The sequence below is a fragment of the Vicugna pacos genome, chromosome 11, assembly GCF_048564905.1.
Source record: "Vicugna pacos chromosome 11, VicPac4, whole genome shotgun sequence".
Taxonomy (NCBI): Eukaryota; Metazoa; Chordata; class Mammalia; order Artiodactyla; family Camelidae; genus Vicugna; species Vicugna pacos.
The window spans coordinates 19602124-19624197 of record NC_132997.1 but is presented as its reverse complement, the minus strand read 5'-3'; the positions used below and the strand labels follow the sequence as shown (position 1 = coordinate 19624197).

General features: G+C 47.3%; 1 pseudogene; it reads left to right on the top strand.

The window, feature by feature from the left end:
* Positions 1–14514: 14514 nt before the first annotated feature.
* On the top strand, positions 14515–16136 carry LOC140699695 (OTU domain-containing protein 5 pseudogene; annotated as a pseudogene).
* Positions 16137–22074: the final 5938 nt, after the last annotated feature.

The following is a 22074-nucleotide window of genomic DNA, read 5'->3' as shown; positions in this document are numbered from 1 at the left end:
GCTAAAGGCAACATTGTTCCACAAAACATGCAGAACTAGCAAGACTGAGCCTGGAAAACAGGGCACAGTTGTTAAAACTAAAGGAACAGATCGAATATAGAGTCAGATTTGTTCTCCTCTGTTACAGGAGAAAGGAGCCTGATGGCAGGAATGGTCTGGAATCCAGCAAGAGGAGAGACTGCCTGGTACACTTCCCTTTCCACTGGGTTCCAAGAAAGAGAAGGAAGGAAGGAAAAAAAGAAAGAAAGAAAAGAAAAGAAATTATAGCAATGGGCAGGGAGAGGGGAGGATGGAACTGGAGATGTTTGCACTAAGAAATACTTCAAGGTCTACTGACCCAGCCAGGGCCTCTGACAAAGCCACACAGCATCCTCTTGTCTCCCCAAGCCTTTGAGAATTTCTCCACACTTTCCCAGCAGTAGCAGCACCTTCTAACTCTCATACATCCTCTAATTTGCCAACTCCAAACCGTCTCTGCCCAATGCCCCCTCCATCTCTCTCCTCCAAGGTCAAATCCCAGTGCCCCTCAACTTCTCCATGCTCTCCAGTGTGGCCAGAGCCTCCCCTGCACCGTGCCCCAAGGAAGGAGGGCCGGTGGTGAAGGGGTGGGTGGGGCTGCGAGCAGCGGGGCTGGAGGAAATCTGCTGGGGCCTGGACTTTCTCACACATGCTTCAGATGTGCAGGGCTGTGATGGTAGACAGCGTCTTGGTTGCTGCCAGAGCAGGCTGCTCCACCCCGAATCCTGTTCCCATCACCCCAGGGGTTCCAGTAATAGGGCATAAAGCAAACAAAGAAAAACAGTAATCTGGTGTTCCAACCGCATTTTTTGTTTTTAGAAAATCTTAAGGATAGGTTATTTGATTGCCCTAGGTTTGGCTCTGCCTGCTCATCTGGTATTAAGCACATAGGGTATTTAGTAACAATCCAAGTAGCAGGAGTCTTTTTGGAACTTGAGCGTAAGCTCATCCGATGTTGCCATGCAGTTTGGAAACTTGTCAGAGAGGCCAGCCAAACTTGTGGAGATACAAGACTTTTTCTGTAGGCTGGGCAGCTGGCCAGGACAGCCTTAAATATGTGAACTGGCTAAGAGCTTGCTGCTTCGCAAACACTTCTAGAAATTTCTGTGCTCGAGGCTGCCAAATCCATTATGCACAACATGAATTACAAGACTTTCTATCTCTCCAAGCAGTTGCTTTTTGAGCTTGGTTCTCTGTGCCCTTTATGAAACATCCACACATAACCAAAATGAGAAAACAGCCCCACCCACCCCACAAATCCACTACCATTAAGAAAAAAATCTCTTCCCATGTGGGCTGCCAAGCTCAAAACTTCCTGAATTAGGAGAAACAGCCTCAAACTTCGGCTTGAGTTACATTAAATCTAACATGCGGGAGGCAACGGGGCTTCCTGGAAATTCTCAAAAGGAAGGAAGTCACGGCATATGGAGACGGCCTGATATCTAGACATGAAAAGCCATAAAATGCAACAGAAGAACGTGGAAGGGAAAACACAGCCACCCTACCCGTGGCATGTGCTGTGGTTGGGACTGGGGCTTCGTGGGGATTTTAATCAGGCTGGGAAACACACCTCCGAGCAGAATGTGTTTCTTCGGGGTGGAGGTTGTGCCCAGCTGGGAGGTGCGCTCACCGGGAGGGGCCTGGTTCCTCCTTGAAACCCTGCAGGCCTGTCAACCACAGGGGCAGGATCTGAAGTGGAGGGTGGGCCCAGGGGGAAAGCAAACAGGAGAGAAGCAGCTAACGCTTGGAGTCAGATCCTGGGTCAGCCCAGCCTCCCTTCCCCGCCAAGGCTGAGAAAGGTTTGCATCATTTCTTTCCTGATTCCACATTGAGACTTGCCTCTTTCTTGTCACTCAGATGTACTGGATGACTCAGACTCTGCCCGGGACTGCTTCCGAGGGCCTGGAGCTCCAATCCTCTTCTCCAGAAGCATTGGAATGACACCAGTCATGGGACACAGACAATAGCCACCATGAGATAATCACATTAGCACGTTAGGAGACAGCAAGTACAGCTGAATCCTCCCCGTCCCCACCGCGTCTGAGGCTTTCTGCATACACAGCCCCTCCCGTGAGAACTGTTGGGTCACTGGGGGTCTTTTTGACCTTAGATAATGGTGTTGATTTTAGTAAGCTGAAGCCCTAAGGTGGTCTCCACGGAGTCACTCACCCCCTGAAGGAGTTGCTTCACTAGCCTGTGCCTCAGTTTTCTTCTCTACGTCCACCTGTCCCCATTCTTTCAGGGCAGGGGAAAAGTCACAGAATTTAGCATCAGGCTCTGGCTGGTGACCTCCTCCAAGCGGCGGTCATGTAAGTCTCAGCTGGAACATCTTCATGCACAAAATGGGGACAAGACCACTCACCTCCCAGCCAGGCGGTGAAGAACTGAGTATGAGGATGATAACCGCTCTGCAAACCGGAGGGCACTGCACCACTGTGGTTTGTTAAGGGCACCTCTCCTGTCCTCACTGTGGAAATCTGATGACTGCAATAACCGTGAACGTGATCTAGAGGGCACCGGTCTGAGCAGACCACGAAGACGTATCATGTAATCCGGGGATTTATGGGGGCTGGTTGGTAAGGAGCTGTGATAGCTGCTTCGTGCAGCTGATGTAGGACAACCTGTCAGTAGGGATCTTAATTCAAGTGTGTCACAATTTCCTCTCTCCCTCCCTTCCTCTCCCTTCTGTTTCTTTCAGGCATCAGTTGGCAGCAATCACTCTTAATGCGCCATTTGACTATATTCACCTAAATCTGAAGGTGAGGTTACAGCGCTAATTAAAGTTCCTCTCCCATTGTGAACTGGATCCCACAACTGTCGTTCCCAAGAAGCAGTTAAACAGGTTGGGCGTTTGCAAAAAAAAAAAAAAAAAAAAAAAAAAGCTAGGGCCCCCAAGAAAGCGCTCTTGGCCTCATTTCTATTTGGCTCACACCAAGTCTGTCCTGTTCTTGCTTAAATTTGGATCGCAGGATGAATTTTCTCCGTTTCCTTTTCTCCTGTTCCTGGATCCTTGCTGTAGAATTGTAGGAAACACGGAGTTCGTGGTGCGTCAGCCAGAAAGGATCTCTCCCTTTTGGGGAAGGTCTGGGGCCCCGGCCTAGACACCACGTGTGCGCCCCGCCTGCACTGCGTTCCCACGGTGCCCGGCCTCCTCGCCTGCTTTACAGCTGTTGTTTTCTCCATCATGGCCAGGATTTGGGGATTTTTCACTCTGCTTAGTGCCAGGGCTTTTTCCTTTCTCAGCCTGAAGACAGCCACCCTTGCTGCTCCCCGAGAAGCCCAGCCCCGCCTTGTCACTGTGCCCAGGACAGATCTGGGGCTTGTGAATGAGGGTGAGTCCAGCCCCAGTGGAAGCAATAACAGAAAAGAGCACAGAAGGCCACTGTTGGGCGGCCACAGAGGGGGAGGGGTGGAGGCTGGGGGAGGTGGGGACAGCCCAGCCATACCAGCCACTGCCACCCCCAGTGAGGACAAGGTCACCAGGCAGGCGCGCCGCTCACACACAGCACAAGGGTGGCTTGGCCTGCCCAGCCCTGCAGAGGCTGGGTCCTCCCCTGTTAGAACCAGCAGGTGCTGATGTATGGGGCCACCAGGAGGAGCATGGAACTCTCTGGAAGAAAAGTCACACTGTGAGGCATTCTGCAGACACAGAAACAGCCAGCCAGCCACCCCTGCCATTTACGTTTCTGGTTCACCTCTGTGACTCACGGTCATAAATATTTACGGGGCAGCCTCCCTCTCCCTGCACGTCAGCGTGAGCCGTCTCACTGCATTTTCCCTGAGTCCTAGCACAGTTTTGCTGGGAGGTAGGTACTATAGTCATCCCTATTTTCCAACTGAGGGGGCTTGGGTGGGTGAGTGGCCTGGCCACGCACACGGGCTACGGTAAGTGGGGGGCTGGTTTGGGGGCATCCTGAAAAGTCAGCACACGACCACTGCCCGAGGCTATGCACTGTTCGTCCCCATCCTGTTTCATTAATAATACTTTTGCATTTGATGTCAAAATGGGCTCCCCGTTCTAGGTGCCTCCTACCTGTGAGCTCAACTGTGTGCTGTGTGATATCACCGGCCTTGTCTCCCCGGGTGTGAGGTGACACCTCAGAGCGGGCCTGGGACGCCCTCCACCTGGCCAGGCCTCCTGCCACTCCCGCCTCATTCTCCTCACCAGCTGTCATTACACCCACGAGAAAAGTGCACACGTTGGCTGATGAAATTAATATTAGAAAGCATCACTAAAATAAACCCTTTCAGGTCAGATCCACCAGGAAGTGTTTAACAGACAAACCGTTCCATCTGCCGCCTTGAAGGTGAAGGTTCTTCCCCAGGGCTGATGTCACTTGCATCTCTGTGATATTTCCTGAGCACCTGCTGCTTTTCCCCTACATTCCTACTCATCCAGGCACTGTTTCAGGTACTGCCTCGAAGAGACTACGTGCTTAGGCACCTCTTGAAATCCCACTAATGTGGAGAAATCTTTCCCTGTGATTTGGCACAGAAGCTGATGCTTCCTCTCCAAGGTGACAGCTCGGCAGTGAGAGAAATTTCAGGTGCCTTCCTGGAACAGTTATCTGATGTTTCTGAGTGTGATCACCAATGTTCCTAATAGGACCTTCCTATAAGCAGTTGGTTGAGCAGCTGTGTGTATGAGACATGGAGAGAAAGAGGGAGATAATATAGTTGTCACTATTGTTTCTAAATGACAAGACTGGTTTTATTACTGTGGTACAATTATTAGTGCTGCATATCACCTCTGTATTAAAAAAGTTTTTTTTAACAAATCTTAGATTTTTATAGACACTTGCTAAATTCTGTTGAGCTGTAGCTCCATCCTAGATCATAATTGTGTTTGTCTTTTATTGCTGTGTAACAAATGATCACCAGTTTAGCAGCTTAAAAGCACATACACTTATCATCTCTTCCACAAGTCAGCTGTGTCTCTGCCCAGGGCCTCACAAGACTGGAGCTGGAGCCTCAGCTAAGCTCAGGGTTCTCTGCCAGGCTCACAGGGCAGAATTTATTGCTTTGAAGCTATAGATCTCCTGAAATTTTACTCCTTCAAGGCCAGCAAAAGAGAGAAAGAGAGAGACATGCTGCATTGAGTCTCTGACCTCTAAACCTTCTTTTAAAGGGCTCATCTGATTAGGTCAGACCCACCCAGGATAATCTGTCTTTTGATTAACTTCAAGCAACTGATTAGAGGTCTTAATTACATCTGCAAAAATCCCTTCACCTTTGCCAACTAATGTAATGAAATCAATGGGATGATATCCTATCACTTTTGCTGGATTCCATTGGCTAGAAGCAAGTTAAGGCTCTGCTGACATTCAGGGGGAGGAGATAACACAAGAACATCTCAGAATCTGTTTGCCACCCTAGGCTCCTGGAGAACAGGGAGGTTGCCTTAGCTATCTGTTGATCTGTCGTTACACTTAGCAGAGCAATAGGCATCCCGTAGAGAAATAATTCACACACCCTGAGAATTCAGTGATGGGAAATAAAGTAGTATTTTGAAGACACAAAGTTTCTTTCAGAGCAGTCTCTGAAAACAGGGTTGTTTTTTCCTCCCTCAATAAGTGTTTGTGGGTTGGGGTGGAGGGAAATGTTGATTGGTAACCATCTGAAGAGTATGTGGGCTGAAAAAAAGGACACATGGGCTGGGAGATGTAGGTTCCACTTCCGTTCCTCCTCTAAATCTATGTGAGGTCTGGAAAAAGCCTTCCTTTGCAGGCTTGGTGAGCAGGCAAAATGAGGCGATGGCTGAGAGGGTTTTCAAAGAACAAACTGTGGATACAAAGGTTTGATTGTCCTGACACCAATGGCTGAGGAGCTGGTGATAAATAATACACTATCTCACAAGGAGGGTGTATGACCACAGAACTGGGAGGTTTTGTTTATTTGTTTTTCCCAGTGATCAGCAGCGAGGCACTCTTGAGAGATGTCCCAAGCATCTCCTGTAAACCAGGCAATGCCCTCTGTGTGCACATGTTAGAGACAAAGAGCCCCTGCTGAACTTCCTTCAAAGTTTTTCCCGAAGTTGAATTCTAGGTCTGTGATCTCTTATGCAGAGAGCCTCCCAGCCCCCTGGGGGTCTCTGCGAGGCCCACTAAGGACATAGTGGGGAGTCTGGGGCCAGAACCGACACAGATACAGTCCGGGCTGGGGAGACAGCTTTGCCGAGTGTCGGCTCGCTCAGCCGGCATCCCTCCTGCAAGGCAAGAGTCGGCTGATAACGTGTTAAGATCAGATTAATGTAGGAAATAAACACGCAGTAAATAACAGTGTGATAATAGGGGTTGTCATTGCAGTGCTTGTATCCGTTGGAAATATGAGATCTGGAGTATGGATTTCTTAAGCAATTTTGCCCTTATTTAAAAGAAACTGACAGGTGTACTTCATAAAACTGAGGACAATTTTAAAAGAGTTGAAGTACACCAGCTCATTTTCCTTGTTCAAACATTGCTTTCTTTTTTCTTATTGAAGTCCAGTTGATTTACGTCATATTAATTTCTGGTGTACAGCATAGTGATTCAGTTATGCATATATGCCATCACCTTATTCTTTTGACTGAGAAAGGACAAGTACGTTTGGTTTTGAAAGAACTGGTATTTAGATTCCACCCTCCCCGCCTCCCACCCTCTCCTCAGTCCCCCAGAAGCCAAGCATTACAGACCTCAAACTCTCCAGGAGGAAATATGTCTTAAACCTCCACCCAGGGCTGTGGTCATTCACATGAAAAAAATAAAGACAAAAACCAAAAACCTCAGGCATCTGTAATGGTCTGGAAGTCAGCTCAGCGTTTTCAGTTAATGGAAACATCCCAACAGTCCTACCTGGGTGTGGCGGCCCTGACTCGTCAGAAAGAACACGGGAGAACCCAGGCTGCGACCCCTTCTGTGTCCTTGGTTTTATCAGGATGGACACACGTTCTAGAACGTGCAGCAGTGTGAGTGAGCCACCTTGCTTCTGCGTCACGCACTTCAGATATTTTTGATTACGAGATGCTGAAAGCACAGCTGACACATGACACGGGGACAGATACGAACATGGCCAAGTCAGAAACAGGAAGCGAACTATCTCATCCTAACTGCCTGGTCTTGGGCTGTGGACTTTCTTGGAATTGTCAAGTGAGGAGATCTTGTCGCTTTTGAAAGCCGTGTTGACAAACCAATACTATATTTTTCGCATGACTTGAATGGAAAAACATGAAAGATACGTGAACAATATATTTCCAAATATGTCACATATTTATAAAACATACTAAATGTGTAACAGATTGAGAAGGATCTGTGGGGGAAATGACAGCTGTGGTAGACCCGATTTCTTAGCAAATTCATACACAACAAATGACATTTGCATCTCGTGTTTTGTAAAATCTATTTTTCTAAGCATTTTAGAAAAGGAGGGAAGGAATGAAAGCAAAAGTTTGCAAAAGAAAAACCACACAATGGATGTAATTTAAGTGATGTTTCATGTAATTATCATGGATAAAACCAGCTCTGAGGAGGTCACCCAGTCACCACCAGCATGCCGCCTTTTGATGGAAATGATAGTAAATGAAGCATTTCGGATTGGTCTGCATTTTAAGGTGGGCTAACATGTCACAGGTGAGGGAAAGTGTATAAGGAGTTCCAGAATATAAAACAACCACTTTGGGTGCCAGTGCGGTGAAGCTCTACTTGGATGGAGTAGAGCTGGTGTCAGAGATCACAGCTGGTGGCACCAAAGACAAGATTGGGTTCTGGATCAGGAGAAGTCTGACCAGGGACACACGGATTTGAATAATGGGTCAAAAGGGCCCAGGGCAATTTCTAAAGCGCGGAATTAGCATCAGGAGCAGTGTGGGTTTTTTGGAGGGGAGCGGGGGTTGGTTTGTTTTATTTTTTGTCTTGTTTATTTTTTTGGAGTAGGGTAGGTAATTAGGCTTATTTATTTACTTTTTAATGGAGGGGCTGGGATTGAACCCAGGACCTTGTGTTTGCTAAGCATGCGCTCTACGGCTGGGCTACCCCCTCCCCCGGAAGCAGTCTTGTTAAGGGGATAGTTTTGGCAGCTGTGCTTTCAAGGCTGGCAAAGCAGCCTCTCAGGGTAACAGTAGGAATTCCTTACAGTGATGCTGATATTGATCGACTGATCAATATTGATAAAATATACATAGATATTTGTGCTTCACAAAATGACTTTTCACATTTTCAAATCCATAACCTTATTTGAGCTGTGTAACAACTCTGGAAGGCGTTCAGGAAAGATTTTATTATCCACATTTTCCTCCCAAAGAAGCCAAGAGTTTGTGACTTCAGGGTCATGGTTAGAAAGGGGAGGAGCTGCTCCTAACAGCCAGGGTATTTGTTCACTTAGGATCATATCTGGAGAGATGGGGTTACAGATATTTTTTTTCCTTCATCTTCTTTTTTTCCTTCCTCTGGTCCTTCCCTTGTGAGCAGTGCTGGAAAGGGGTGCTCCTGATGACGGACAGGCCACAGAAACTCACACAAGGGGCCGTCTGATCCCATGTCACAGTTAATAATAGACCAGGCTGCTTCACTGGCCTTGGGCAAGCCACTTAGCTGCTCAGTTTCCCACTTTCTCCACCTGTAAATAAATGGTCTCACTGGGCGGTGAGGGATGATTGAGATGGAATTTCTGAAGGATTTTTAACTCCTTAGAATTCACCAGTTTTTGTTTTTAATTGAAGTCTATTCAGTTTACAATGTTGCATCAATGACTGGTGTCCAGCATCATGTTTCAGTCATCCATATACATACATACATTCCTTTCCATATTCTTTTTCATTAGAGGTCACTATAGGGCATTGAACATGGTTCCCTGTGCTATACAGAAGAAACTTGTTATCTATTAGAATTCATCAGCTTTAACCTCTAAGGAGCTCTTGGATCTTTTTGAAAATCTAATGAAAGGTGGAAGCCCGTCTCCCAGAAAAATATGCACTTACCCCACATACCCACCATGTCTTCATATAAATTCATGTGGTTTATAGACACCCCAAAGCTTAAACTGCCTTTAAGCTGGGAAAAAAGCCCACTGCCTTAGCAGGAAAGTGTTATAAACATGTAAGAAAAGAATAATGTGTCATTTTTATCATGTCACTGCCATCCTTGTGGACTTTTTTAACTCATACGTCTAATGTGCTTTGTCATCCTCATTATCCTCATCTCATTAATATTAAATACAATTCTGCTGTCTCCACTGGTGTTCATTCTTCCCTCTCACCCCTCCACCCAATTATTTTTTTTTTTTGACTGTTGACACTCTGAAGGTCTTGGAACAAAGGCTGTTGGTCTCCTGCATAAGACAGCATAGGTCCCTTCTAGCTCAGCACAATCTAGTAAAGAAAGGAGAACATGAAAAGTTGAAGTGAGTTTTTAAAATGGGGTCTTCTTTATGGGCAGTTAAAACTGCCAGGACAGAGAGAGAAAATGCCAAGTGGCCCCTCAATACTTTAAGAGAGGACCCTCGACATAAGTGTTCAGTCCAAGATTGATTAAATTTGCATAATTCTCCTTATTATTTATTCTAAAATACCTGAAAAGCAGTCTTCTTGAAGATAGAAGTGTTAAAGAAAAGCAATATTTTATACACAGGTTGAAAAGGAATCAGCCCAGTTATTCGATAATGAAAAAAATCATTATTTTCCCCTCCCCACCTAATGTCTTCTGTTTCCTTCCATCCTCACTCAGCTCCACTGGGAATTAGGCATATTCCTTAGTCATGCTTTTAAAAAACAAAGCCTGCATCATGAAACAGCAGCGTCCCTTGCGGACACCAGGACTCCCTCCACAGAAAGACACCTGAGCATGTCTGGGCGCCTCTCAGGCTTACAGGGGACCCTCCTGTCTTTTCCTTCCCCATTTTTGGCACAAGGTGTGGGTTTTCAGCACAGCAGAATCTGGACTCTCTCCCTGTCCCTGTGTACATATGTTTTCCTTTACTGTCTTCTATGAAAGGACCCTGCTACTGATTGCAGCTGACTGAGCCGCTCGAGTTGATGTCCCCGGAAGTCCTGTGTGCTTGGCTCAGTGCCTGGGTCGAAGCAGCAGGTACACATCGGTCACTGCCTTTATCTTCCCGTATAGAACTTTAGGGGAGAATCCCGAGGCAGTGCAGAAGCGCAGACCTTTTGAGTTATCAGGTGGGCCTGCGTCGGCCATCAGTGTCTGGGCCTGGTGAGCAGGAAGGGCAGCAGGAGATGAGGAGACGGGGTGGTGGAAAGTAAACAGGTTACCTCCCCTTTGATGGAGCCGCAGATCAACATAAATCCCACATAAATGGTAGAGTTGGCTCGTCCCATATGGGGAGCCCCAAATTCTGCTTCCAGTGGCTTCCAAGCTCTAGCTGGAGGCACCTGGCTCCACCAGGCAGTCTAACTGTGGACAGGGCTGCAAGGAAAGGAGACCAAAGGAGCCCAAAAGTCAGATCGATACATGCTCATGGCGCACTGCAGTGTGGCCAGGGCTTGCCTGACCTCAGAGGAGTCGAGGAGGCGGTGTTTGTACCGTCCCCTTAGTCTGCTCCTGGCCAGGCTGAAGGACTTGCCTCAGGGTGAAGAGTGAGCAGCTGCTGAGAGGTAGGCCTGGCCTTGGCTCTTCATCCTCAAAGCATTCCTCCCTCAGTGCACACACACTCACATGCAAGCAGAGTGCACATGCGGTGAGCAACCGCCGGGCGTGATCAGGCCAGGAGGATGCAGCATCCGCACTGACTGTGGCCGCTCTGGGATCCACTGGCTCCAGCTCCCCAGGAGTCTTGAGTGTCCGGAGAGCTGACTGCAGAGGCGAGGTCTGGGCCTGCCACACGGAGCGTCAGAGAAACTGACCTCGTACCCAGAGCTGTCCTTTCCCCCAAAGGGACTGGGGCTGAGAGGCTGGGTCCGGAAGAAACTGGACCATCCTCCACTTTGTTCCCTGATGTCTCTCTGGCCATCCTGGCAATGGACAGAGGGCTGATTCATCTCTTTCCATCAGAACCCATCTTTCTCTCTCCAGCATTGGAATGAGTCACTTGGCAAATAGCTTCACGTGGAAATTACAAACTTCTCATATCACATATGGAAACCCTGGTCCTCAGAAAATGCAGTGAAGTTTCTGTTTGTTTTTGTTTGGTTTTTGCCATTTTCCTCACTCCCGCAGCAGGAGTGGTGCGCGGGAGATCGCAGACCACGCACACACATGTGCACGCACACACATGTGGTACATCCAGTCCACAAGCAGAGGGACACGTCTTGTCCAGAGGGGCGGCCCTTGCTGTCCTCTCTCCATGTGCTCTCCCAGCATCTCTCCAGCCTTGTCTCCTGGGCCTCTGTCAATGCTTGGCCAGCCTTCCAGGATGAGCTGGGCTGCCCAGGGCTCAGAGGCACCTCCGCGCTTCCTGTGCGGCCAAGGGAAAGACTTCCCCTGGGAACCCTCGGAGCATGTTTTGAGGGGGAATGTTCCAGGTCTGGAGGGTTTCTTTCACTCTTTTGGGGCTAAAAATCATGACAGTAAAACCATAAAACTTTTCACACCGATGGTATCTATGCTCTTTTCATGGTTGATCCATTGACATTTGGGGGGAAGAACAAGAAATTAGCTCATGATTTTTAAACGGCAAACTTCTCTCCCCGTGGCTCCCACACATAGGAACGCAGTCACTCAGGAAGTGTTTTGTGAGTAACTTCTCCCTCCCAGGCATTGTTGAGGCTGCTGGGGACATAACTTTGTAACACACAGATACACTTGTCTTCAGGAAGTTTATCTCCCAGTAAAGACTAAAAAGAAAAAAAAAAACTGCGTAGATATGCTGTAAACCAAAACCAGAATTAAGGTCCATACGTGAAGCCTCACTTGTTATTCATATGTTTTTAAATACTGTTATCAAGTCATCTACCTGAATTTGAGGGTTTGGGCTGCATTTCTTTTCAGGAACCCTGAGTTCATCCTCTGACTTCACACACCTTTGCTCTACACAGGTGTCTACCAGGCAGCTGGCAAACCGAGGCTGCGTCACAAAATCTATGGCTCTGAATTCTCCAATGGTGATTGCAAGACTCTGTCTATAGGGCTGGAAAGGCACCACCCAACCTATAAAAAAAATTAGGTTTAACTGAAGGTTAATCTTGGAAAAGGACTGATAAGTTAATATAATCAATGGTTCATTCATTTTTCTTCAGGGACATAGGAAACAACTATTTAAATAAACTGCTTACTGTGGGGAGGGTATAGCTCAGTGATGGAGCATGTGCTTAGCATGCACGAGGTCCAGGGTTCAATCCCCAGGACCTCTATTAAAAAATAAGTAAGTTAACCTAATTATCCCCCCAAATAAAATAGCTGCTTAGTAAACATTAAAAAAAGAAAAATATTTAAATAAATAAACTCCTTAATTTGTAAGTCTGGCCTTTGCTGAGTTTAATTGGCAGCTCATCCATTTATTCATTTATCGAATGCCTGGCCCTGTGCACTGTGATAGAAACGCGAAGTTTAATAAGACGTGGTCCCTGCTCTCGTGGAGCTTGTAATCCTGCAAGAGAAGTAGGCGTGGAGACAACCGGAGCGCCGTGGTGGGCGGTGAAGGCGGCGATGGGTTCCACCTGGCATGAGCGGGGGGGGGGTGTCTTCAGAAGAAGACACCTGAACTGAGTCTTCAACACGAGTGGGAAGATACCTAAGTATCTCCTAAGAGCAGCGCCTTTCTTCCTCCTTTTTCTCTCTGACAGTTACCTACAGCCGCTGTCAGGAATTTGGCCGCTGGCAGTAATTTGACCACTGTATCCATCCACCAATAAACGACCACAGCCGCCCTCAATGGAAAAAGTGCTTAGTGTTCTATTTTGTGCAATCAGAGATTAGATTCCAAATTCATTGGCACAGAAGATCAAACAGCTAATCATATACAGTGATTGCATTTAAAATCCATGCCCTTGAATAACTGATGAACTCTTCTATTTTAAATGCTCCTGAAACTCGGCTGCAGAGAAGGGGCCTATCTTTTCAGTCTTATACTGTGGGCAGAGGGTCACGCCTTTTCACCCATGTCCCTTCCTTGAATTCAGCCCATGCATTTGAAAGAATACTGCTGTCAGAAAAGAAGTAAAATTGTCTCTGCTTGCAGATGAGATGATAACTATATATAGAAAACCCTAAAGACTCCACCAAAAGTTGTTAGAAATAATAAATGAATTCAGTAAAGTTGCAGGAGACAAAATCAATATACAGAAATCAGTTGCATTTCTATATGATAACAACGATCTTTCAGAAAGAGAAACTGAGAAAACAATCCCACTTACAATATCATCAAAAAGATAAAATCCATAGGGATACATTTAACCAAGGCAGTGAAAAAATCTGCATGCTGAAACCCATCAAACAGTGATGAAAGAAATTGAGGAAGAAACAAATAAATGGACTAGAAGAATTAATATCGTTAACATGTTCGTACCACTCAAGGGATCCACAGAGTCCATGCAATTCTTATCAAAATTCCAATGGCACTTTTCGCATAAATAGAGCAAACAATCCTGAATTTTGCAAGGAATCACAAATCACCCCAAGGATCCAAAGCAGTATTTCGGGGGCAGGGCGGTAATTAGATGTACTTAATTTATTTTAATGGAGAGGCTGGAGATTGAACCCAGGACCTCATGCACACGTACTCGGGCCACTGAGCTCTACCCTCCCCAGCCAAAACAATCCTGAGAAAGAAGAACAAGGGTGGAGGCACCACACTTCCTGATTTCAAACTATAGGTGACTCGTGAACAACACACGGGATTAGGGGCCCTGACCCCTTACACGGTGGAAAATCTGCATGTAATTTTCCATGCAGGTGGTCCTCCTTTGTCTATATCCACAGTGCAGCGCCCTCAGATTGTGCAGCACTGCAACACACATCTGTGTTAAAAACCCGTGTACGTGGACCGATGCAGTTCAGACCTGTGTTGCTCAAGGGTCACCTGTATATTACAAAGCTACTGTGGGCGCCGGGTTCGCTGGGGGGGTACTCGCTGCTGCTACAGTGACTATTCTCCCCCAAAGAAGCCGCCACCACCGCCCGGGCCGCTGTCCCCAGCGCAGCTCTGCTGCGGGGATGTAGGCGTGGGCGGACGCTACCGCGACCATTACTCGGGCGCCGTGGGGGCCGGTCCCCGGGCCTCGCCACCGCCTCAGGGCCCGCTGCCGGGGCTGCTGCTCCGCTGGGCGCTGGCCGTGCCGCCTGGCGCCGGAGCGGGAGCCCGGCCACAGCAGGCTCTCCTCCCCATGGCGGGGGCCCCGGCGGTCCCGGCGGCGGCCCGGGGTTGGGGGGGGGCGGGACGCGGTGGGGGCGGAGGCGGCGGGCGAGGGCGGCTGCTGCCGGGGCCTGGGCACAGCGGGCGGCGGCGGCGGCAAGCCCCTGGGGCGGGCGCAGCCGGCAGGGCAGTCCCGAGCCTGAGGAGGCCGCCGCAGGTTCCCGCAGCGAGGACGGGTATGAAGCGGCTGCAGCGCGCGAGGCCACGGACCCCGCCCCCGGCGGAGCAGCAGGAGCACTGCTTTGAAAAGGCCCTGGGAGACAAGCAGGGCTTCACCATCAAGCAGATGAAGGAGGACGGCGCCTGTCTCTTCCTGGCCGTAGCCGACTAGGTTTATGGAGACCAGGACATGAACTGCGTGGACTCTCTGCTGAACAATGCTGACTCCTTCTCCAACTACGTCACAGAGGACTTCACCACCTACATCAACCGGAAGCGGAAGAACAACTGCCATGGCAACCACATTGAGATGCAGGCCACGGAAGAGATGTTCAGCCGGCCTGTGGAGGTGTACCAGTGCAGCCCAGAACTGATCAACACATTCCATGGCATCCAGCAAAATGTGGATGAACCCATGTGTGTCAGCTACCATCGGAATATCCACTACAACTCGGTGAATCCTAACAAGGCCACCGTTGGCATGGGACCGGGCCTGCCATCATTCAAACCAGGGTTTGCAGAGCAGTCCTTGATGAAGAATGCCATGAAAACATCGGAGGAGTCATGGATTGAACAGCAGATGCTGGAAGACAAGCAGCGGACCACAGACTGGGAGGCCACAAACGAGGCCATTGAGCAGCAGGTGGCTTGGGAGTCCTACCTGCAGTGGCTGAGGCATCAAGAGAAACGGGCCTGCCAAGTCCGTGGCCCCAGCCAGCCCCGGAAAACCAGTGCCACATGCAGTTCTGCCACCGCAGCAGCCTCCAGTGGCCTGGAGGAGTGACCCATCTGGTCCCCACGGCAGTGGAGTTCAGCCTCGTCTCCTGAGCACCCTGAGCTGATGCCGAGCTGGGCATCAGGCCCCTTCCCCGGGCACTGTCTTAGCTCTTGCCAAACCTCCTTCACCCTGTGCACCAGGTAGAAGCTGCCAGTTCTCAACAGAAGCCGACCGGGCTACTTCCCCCCTCATGTCCCTCTACCCTGCTCTGGAGTGCCAGGCCCTCATTCAGAAGATGTCCCCTTCTGCCTACAGTCTGAGCGACTGGGATGATGAGACCCTAGCTTCGGTGCTGGCAGTGTCCCAGCAGGAATAACATAGACAGTAGGAAGAGAAACAAAGTGCACAGAGACCCACCCCCAGACAAGAGTTGATGGAGACCCAGAGACTGGAGACCGTCTCCCAACCCCCACCACTCCTGCCCTCCAGTGCCACCCCACCTTCTTTGGCTTTCTTCCCCTTCGCCTTCTTCCTTGTTGCCTCTCTTCCCTCCTTTCCTTCCCCGCTTCCCTCTGGCTGGCCCACCCCCATGCACCCTTCATCGCTACCACCACAACCGCCACCAGTCTCTTCGCCAGCTGATGTGCCCTCTTGCCCCCTGCACGGCACCATCCCTGTATTCCACAGGGGACTCGGGCAAGGGTGCTGAAGGTAGGTGAGAGGCACACAGAGACAAAACAACTGGCAGCCAGGCAGCCCCTGAGGAGAGACATTCAGACAGAGGGAAGTTTCCCTGCCCTCAGTTCCTTCCAAGATCAGAAAACTGTCACCCCACCTCCACAGTGATGCCAGGGAGGTGGGAGGAAGAAGTGGGTATATCCCCTTCCCAGTACCCCCAAAAATGTCTGAGCCTTCAATGTTGAATTTTTCTTTATTAAAATGCACTTTTATCTTATAAAATCAACCAATCAAAAAGTGACGTAGACTATAACATTGGCTCTATGAAGGTGGCATCTCTGGTTTGGGGGCATGCAGGCCATGGGGCACAGAAGGGGCACAAAGATGTGGTTTCTGTCCCTGGCCTCCAGCTCTGTGGAGGTGGGCAGGGTCTAGAGCGTGAGCCAGGGACAGGGACAAGAAGGGGCAGGTGTCAAGTGGGCTTTTTGGACAATGAGACTGACCTCGCTGCATTCCTTATGGTTCCACCACCATCACTAGTCTTTTTGGGGTGGGGGCACCTTTAAGGATCATGGCCACCACCCAGGATTTGAGTGTGGGGAATGGAAGCAGCCTGAGCAAATGGGGCACTCGTGCCCTGCAGGTGTCAACAAAATCTACCATCTGTAATGTCTTTGGCACAATAAAACCAAATGTCAGTTTCAAAAAACAAAGCTATTGTGATCAAAACAGTATGGTATTGTCTGTTGACAGATGACTGGATAAAGATGATGTGGCATAAATATATATATATATACTTATTTATATATTTTTACATACATGCATATACATGTATCAAATATATATATATATATTTACAATGGAAACTACTCAGGCATAAAAAAGAATAAAATAATGCATTTGCAGCAACATGGATGGACCTAGATATCTTCATTCTAAGTGAAGTAAGCCAGAAAGAGAAAGAAAAATACCATATGATATCACTCATATGTGGCCTCTAAAAAAAGGGACACAAATGAACTTATTTACCAAAAATACAGAAACAGAATCACAGACATAGCAAACAAAACTCATGGTTACCAGGGGGAAATGGGGTGGGAAGGGATAAATTGGAAATTTGAAAATTGCACCTCTTGGGGAGTGATGGAACTGTTAGCTATCTCGATTGTGGTAGTGGTTTCATTGGCATATACATCCATCAAAATTCATCAAAGTGTATATCTGAAATATGTGTAGTTTTCTGTATAGGAACCATACCACAATAAAGGTGTTAAAAAAAAAAGTATGGTATTGGCATTATAAACAGATATGTAGATCAATGAAACAGAATAGAGTCCAGAAATAAACCCCTGCAAAGATGGCCAGTTAATTTTTGACAAAGGAGCCAAGAATACACAGTGAGGAAAAGATAGCCTCTTCAATAAACAGTGCTGTGAAAACTGAATCTCCTAATGCAAAACATGGCACTGGACCCCTATTTTATACCATATACAAAAACCAACTCAAAATGGATTAAAGACTTGAATATAAGGCCTGAAACACTAAAACTCCTAGAAGAAAATAAAGAATAAAAGCTCCTTGCTGTCAGTCTTGGCAATGATTTTTTTTTATTTGACACTAAAAGCAAAGGCAATAAAGGCAAAAAGAAATGAATGGGATGACATCAAACTAAAAACTTCTGCACAGCAAAGGAAACCATCAACAAAAAGAAAAGACACCTATAGAATGGGAGAAAATGTTTGCAAACACATATCTAATAAGGGGCTAATGTCTAAAATATACAAGGAACTTATATAACTCAACAGCAAAAAACCCCCAAACAACCCAATTTTTAACATGGGCAAAGGACCTATATAGACATTTTCCAAAAGACATACAGGTGGCCAACAGGTACATGAAAAGATGTTCAACATCTCTAACCATTAGGGAAATGCAAATCAGAACCACAATGAGATATCACCTCACACCTGTTAGGATATCCAGTATCAAAAAGATAAGCGATAACAAATGCTGGTGAAGATGCGGAGCAAAGTGAACCCTTGTGCACCGTTGGGGTAAACTGGTACAGCTGCTATCCAAAACAGTACGGACATTCCGCAGGAAATTAAAAATAGAACTGCCAAATGATCCAGTAATCCCACTCCTGGATATACATCCAAAAGAAACAAAATCATTATTTCAAAGAGAGATCTGTACACCTATATTCATCACAGCATTATTCACAACAGCAAAGGCATGAAAACAACCTAAGTGTCCTTCGATGGGCGAATGGATAAAGAAAATGTGGTACACACACACAGACACACATATACACACAATGGAATATTATTCAGCCTTTAAAAAGAAGAAAATCCTGCCATTTGCAGTAACATGGATGGATCTTGAGGGCATTCTGCCAAGTGAACTAAACCAGACAGAGAAAGACAGATACTACATGGGATCACTGATATGTGGCATCTAAAGAAGAAAAAAAATGTTCATTGCACAGAAACAGACAGAGGAATGGTGGTCACCAGGGCTGGTGCGGCGGGGAAGGAAAATGGGGAGAAGATGGTCAAAGTGCACGGTCTTTCAATTATAAGATGAAAAAGGTCCGAGGAGCTAGTGTCAAATATTGTAACTATAGTTGATAAAACTGTGTTGTATAATAGAAATTTGTTGAGACAGTTCAAGTTAAGCCCCCCCGAAAAAAAAGAAGAGTAAAATGTGTAAGATGATGGATGAGTTAATCAACTCAATTGCGGAAATCCTTTCATAACACATGTACATGTATCAAATCACCACATTGTACATTTTAAATACGTTACTATTTTATTTGTACCTCAGGACCTCAGTAAAGCTGAAATAAAAAAAAACCCAGTTTTGTTACTGTCTCTCTCTGCCTCACAAATGTTCATGTGATTGAAGTCAATTAGAAAAAGTTACATATGGGTGGGGTGTGTATATGTATCTGTCAGGAAAGAAAGTGAGGCAAAGGAGAAAAATCACAGAAGAATTAGAAATAGTATGATAACCTTAATAATAAGATAATGCCAGTATCTACAGTTAAGACAACCTGTAATATGTACCAAACATAGATTATAGTAAGACGACATGAATTGATAATAATTGTGTAATTACCTAATACCATGATAGCAAATTATATTTATTTTTCAAGTTTCCTGTATAATAGTGGTTTATAATGTAAACATCTATAATTTATAGCATTTTAAATCTTTTAAATATATATTTAAGACTCTGCAGTATTCTGACTCATAGTCATTAAAGTGTATTCGGTCATGTATTAGAATTAAAATCCATCCTTCATTATAGACACCTGGGGAGGGCACAGGTCACAGACTTTACCCAGTGCCTATGCTATGGGCAGGGCTTCTGCCGGGGGACTCAGTGCAGGATGTGGCTGTGTGTTTAGAGAACGTTCAGTTTAGTTTCCTCTCAACTTTATTGTTTGTTGAGGCTTTTGGATTTGTTTCAGTTGGATAGAAAATGGAAGAAGTTATGTCAGATGTATCATTTCACTGTGTGTTGCTTTACAGAATCACTTCCCCTGAATAATCAATAAAAGATTGACAGGAAGAACTTCCCTGGAATAATTAGCAGGTAGTTTCAAAGTGGGAACTTTTCTTTTGCTCATTGTTCAGTCAAACTGAGCACCTAGTTTTTGCGCCTGGAGGATTTTGGGCAGAGATGAAGGAAGCCTCAGAGCAACCGCAGAGCTGCTGAAAGTCAGAATAGGGCATGCGGATGCCCGGAGCAGCACCCCTGTCCTCTTACCAGAGAGATCTCCTGAAATCAGCCGTGACCTTGGGAAGAGCCCTGCCTGCCCCTCAAGGTGACATCCCAGAATCGACTGTCTCACACACTGCTTTCGGCATCTTGCGGCTCTGACTGGCATCTTTATAATGAGATGAAGTTTCCGGTTTCTAGGGAAAATAAGTCAGGCAGTGCACATTCAAGTGGCATAAGGGATCTTTTTTTTTCTGTTTTTATATAAGATGGTGCAAAAAATTTTCAGGGACTATACCAGGAATCCTGAGTCCTGTTTGGTCATGAAACACTCAGAGTTCACACTGCATGTAATTGCCCAGAACTCCACAAACGCAAGGAAAACAAGAAATGCATTTGCTTTTCAGATCCAAGCGCTGACCTGACTGCAGCCCCTCTTTTGCCTTCCTGTGCCTTTTTAAATTTTGACTTTTAACCTGATTTTGTTCCTTCTGGGAGTTCCTCCTTCCATGTCTGTTCTCCTTTAGCAGAATAGTGTTTACTGATTCAACTGTCATGCTGACATCTGTTGCGACTTTATTAATCATCTTGATAATATGATTAATATTAAAAATATAACTTAGGCACTCCCTAGTTGCATGGCCTCATGCAAGTCACTTAACTGCTTTGACCTTCAGTTTCCCTGACTATAAAATGTGGGGGTTAGGCTGGAATATTTCTAGTTCCTTTGGCGTCCACACACTATTATTCTGAAGGGCCTGGGGAGCTTGGGACCAAACTGTTCAGTGTGATGAGGAGGTAACCCAGGGCTCCTTCAATACCACTCCGGAGATGCCGCCTCCACCTTTCTGTGCCCCCCTCTCTTGGCTCTCCCTGTAAACAATCTTTTTTTTTTTTTTTTGGTCTTTCAGCCTGTGGTAGGGAGGGGAACAGTATGGGGGATGCTTTGGGGCACATGGGGTTTTTCATTTCTCCCAGGGCACCAGGTAAGAGGTTTCAGACGTTTTGGATGGTCTGGACCACTCTGGGGAATTTGGACCCATCCCTGCTTGGGGCAGGTTTCTTCTCCAAACCTGGGACAAGGCGGGTATCCTGTTCGTATCCCCCACCCCCGCAGTGTTCATCCACTTTTTTCAGTGTTGTTGGAAATCTGGCTGTTTCGACAGCCAACAGAACGGTAACTTAGTGCTTCACAATTTCATGTACAGCTGATGGTTCTATCTCCTCTCTGTCGGGATTTTGTTTGTTTGGGGGAAGTGAGGGGCCCAGCCGCCTCCTGCCAGGCCCCTGTGGGCTGCATGCTTGGTGTTTGCCCTCGGAGGGGACAGCATATGCCTCCAGGGAGGGAGCTGAGAGACTATCTCAGATGAAAGCCATGGTGCCTTAGCCAAACCCCATCACCCCTGAGCTGCTCATGAACAACTCAGTGCTAATAAGGGACCCCCGCCTCCAGGGGGTGAGGGCCCCCTTGTAGTAGGGGGTACGGAGGCAGGCCAGTCCTAAGTATTATTACAGTAATAGGAAGAGAGCCGCCGTTAGCGTTTTTTAAGCCCCAGGGACACTTGAACATCAGAAGCTCACAGAGGTGCTGGTAACAGCTGCCTGGGGGCTGGGAGACTTGCTTATGCACAATCCCCAGGCCACCTGCACTTAACTCCTCACTGTGCCAGTAATTTGGATGACATCAGTCTGAAAGGGGGCTGGGGATCTGGAAGGGATGGTAATTTTTTTTAAAAAATCCTTTTCTTCTGTGTTCATTTAATCAACACACATCAACTCAATGTCAAGATTTGCTCCTGGCAGGGGACTGGGGACACCCTGCCGCTCAGCCACTCCCCAGGGAGAGGGGAACAGTTCTGAGGTGGGTGGGGGTGATTCCCAAGTGACAGGATTCTGGGGCAGACAGATGGGCACAAGGTTTGGGGGCTCTCAGAGCCCTGGCACATAGCCTGGTACCCTGGGGATGCCTCCCCCCAAAAATGATTATGGAATAAATGGATACGTGAATAAAAGGAAACAACAGTCGGAAAATCCAGATCGGGGTGGGGGTGGGGTAAGTCCAGTCACATCACAGGTGGCCAAGCCCAGGAGACATCACCGTGTGCCAGGCTGTGCGGCCTCAGAGGGACGGCACCATGGTGGCAATGGTCCCAGGCACAGACCTGGGTTGATCACAAGAACCTAGGGTCCAAAAGGATGGGGAGACAAGCAGGCCCAGGTCCTGGGAAGTGAGCTGACCCAAGCAGCTCCTCTGAGCATCTGTGCGGAATCCTCTGGGCACCGGCCTTTATTCAGTCCACACACATGCCACACCCCAGAGCCCCACCTCCTCTCCTTGGGCAGGTGACTCCTAGCTTCCCCAGCAGCAGATTTGCTGACTCATCCTTCCATATCCATCCTTGCTGTATATTTTTCATTTAATCCTTCCAGCCATGATTTGGTGCTTGGCATTGGCCCGGAATTTTAGAGGAGGAAGCTAGGCTCAGAGAGGTTAAGTA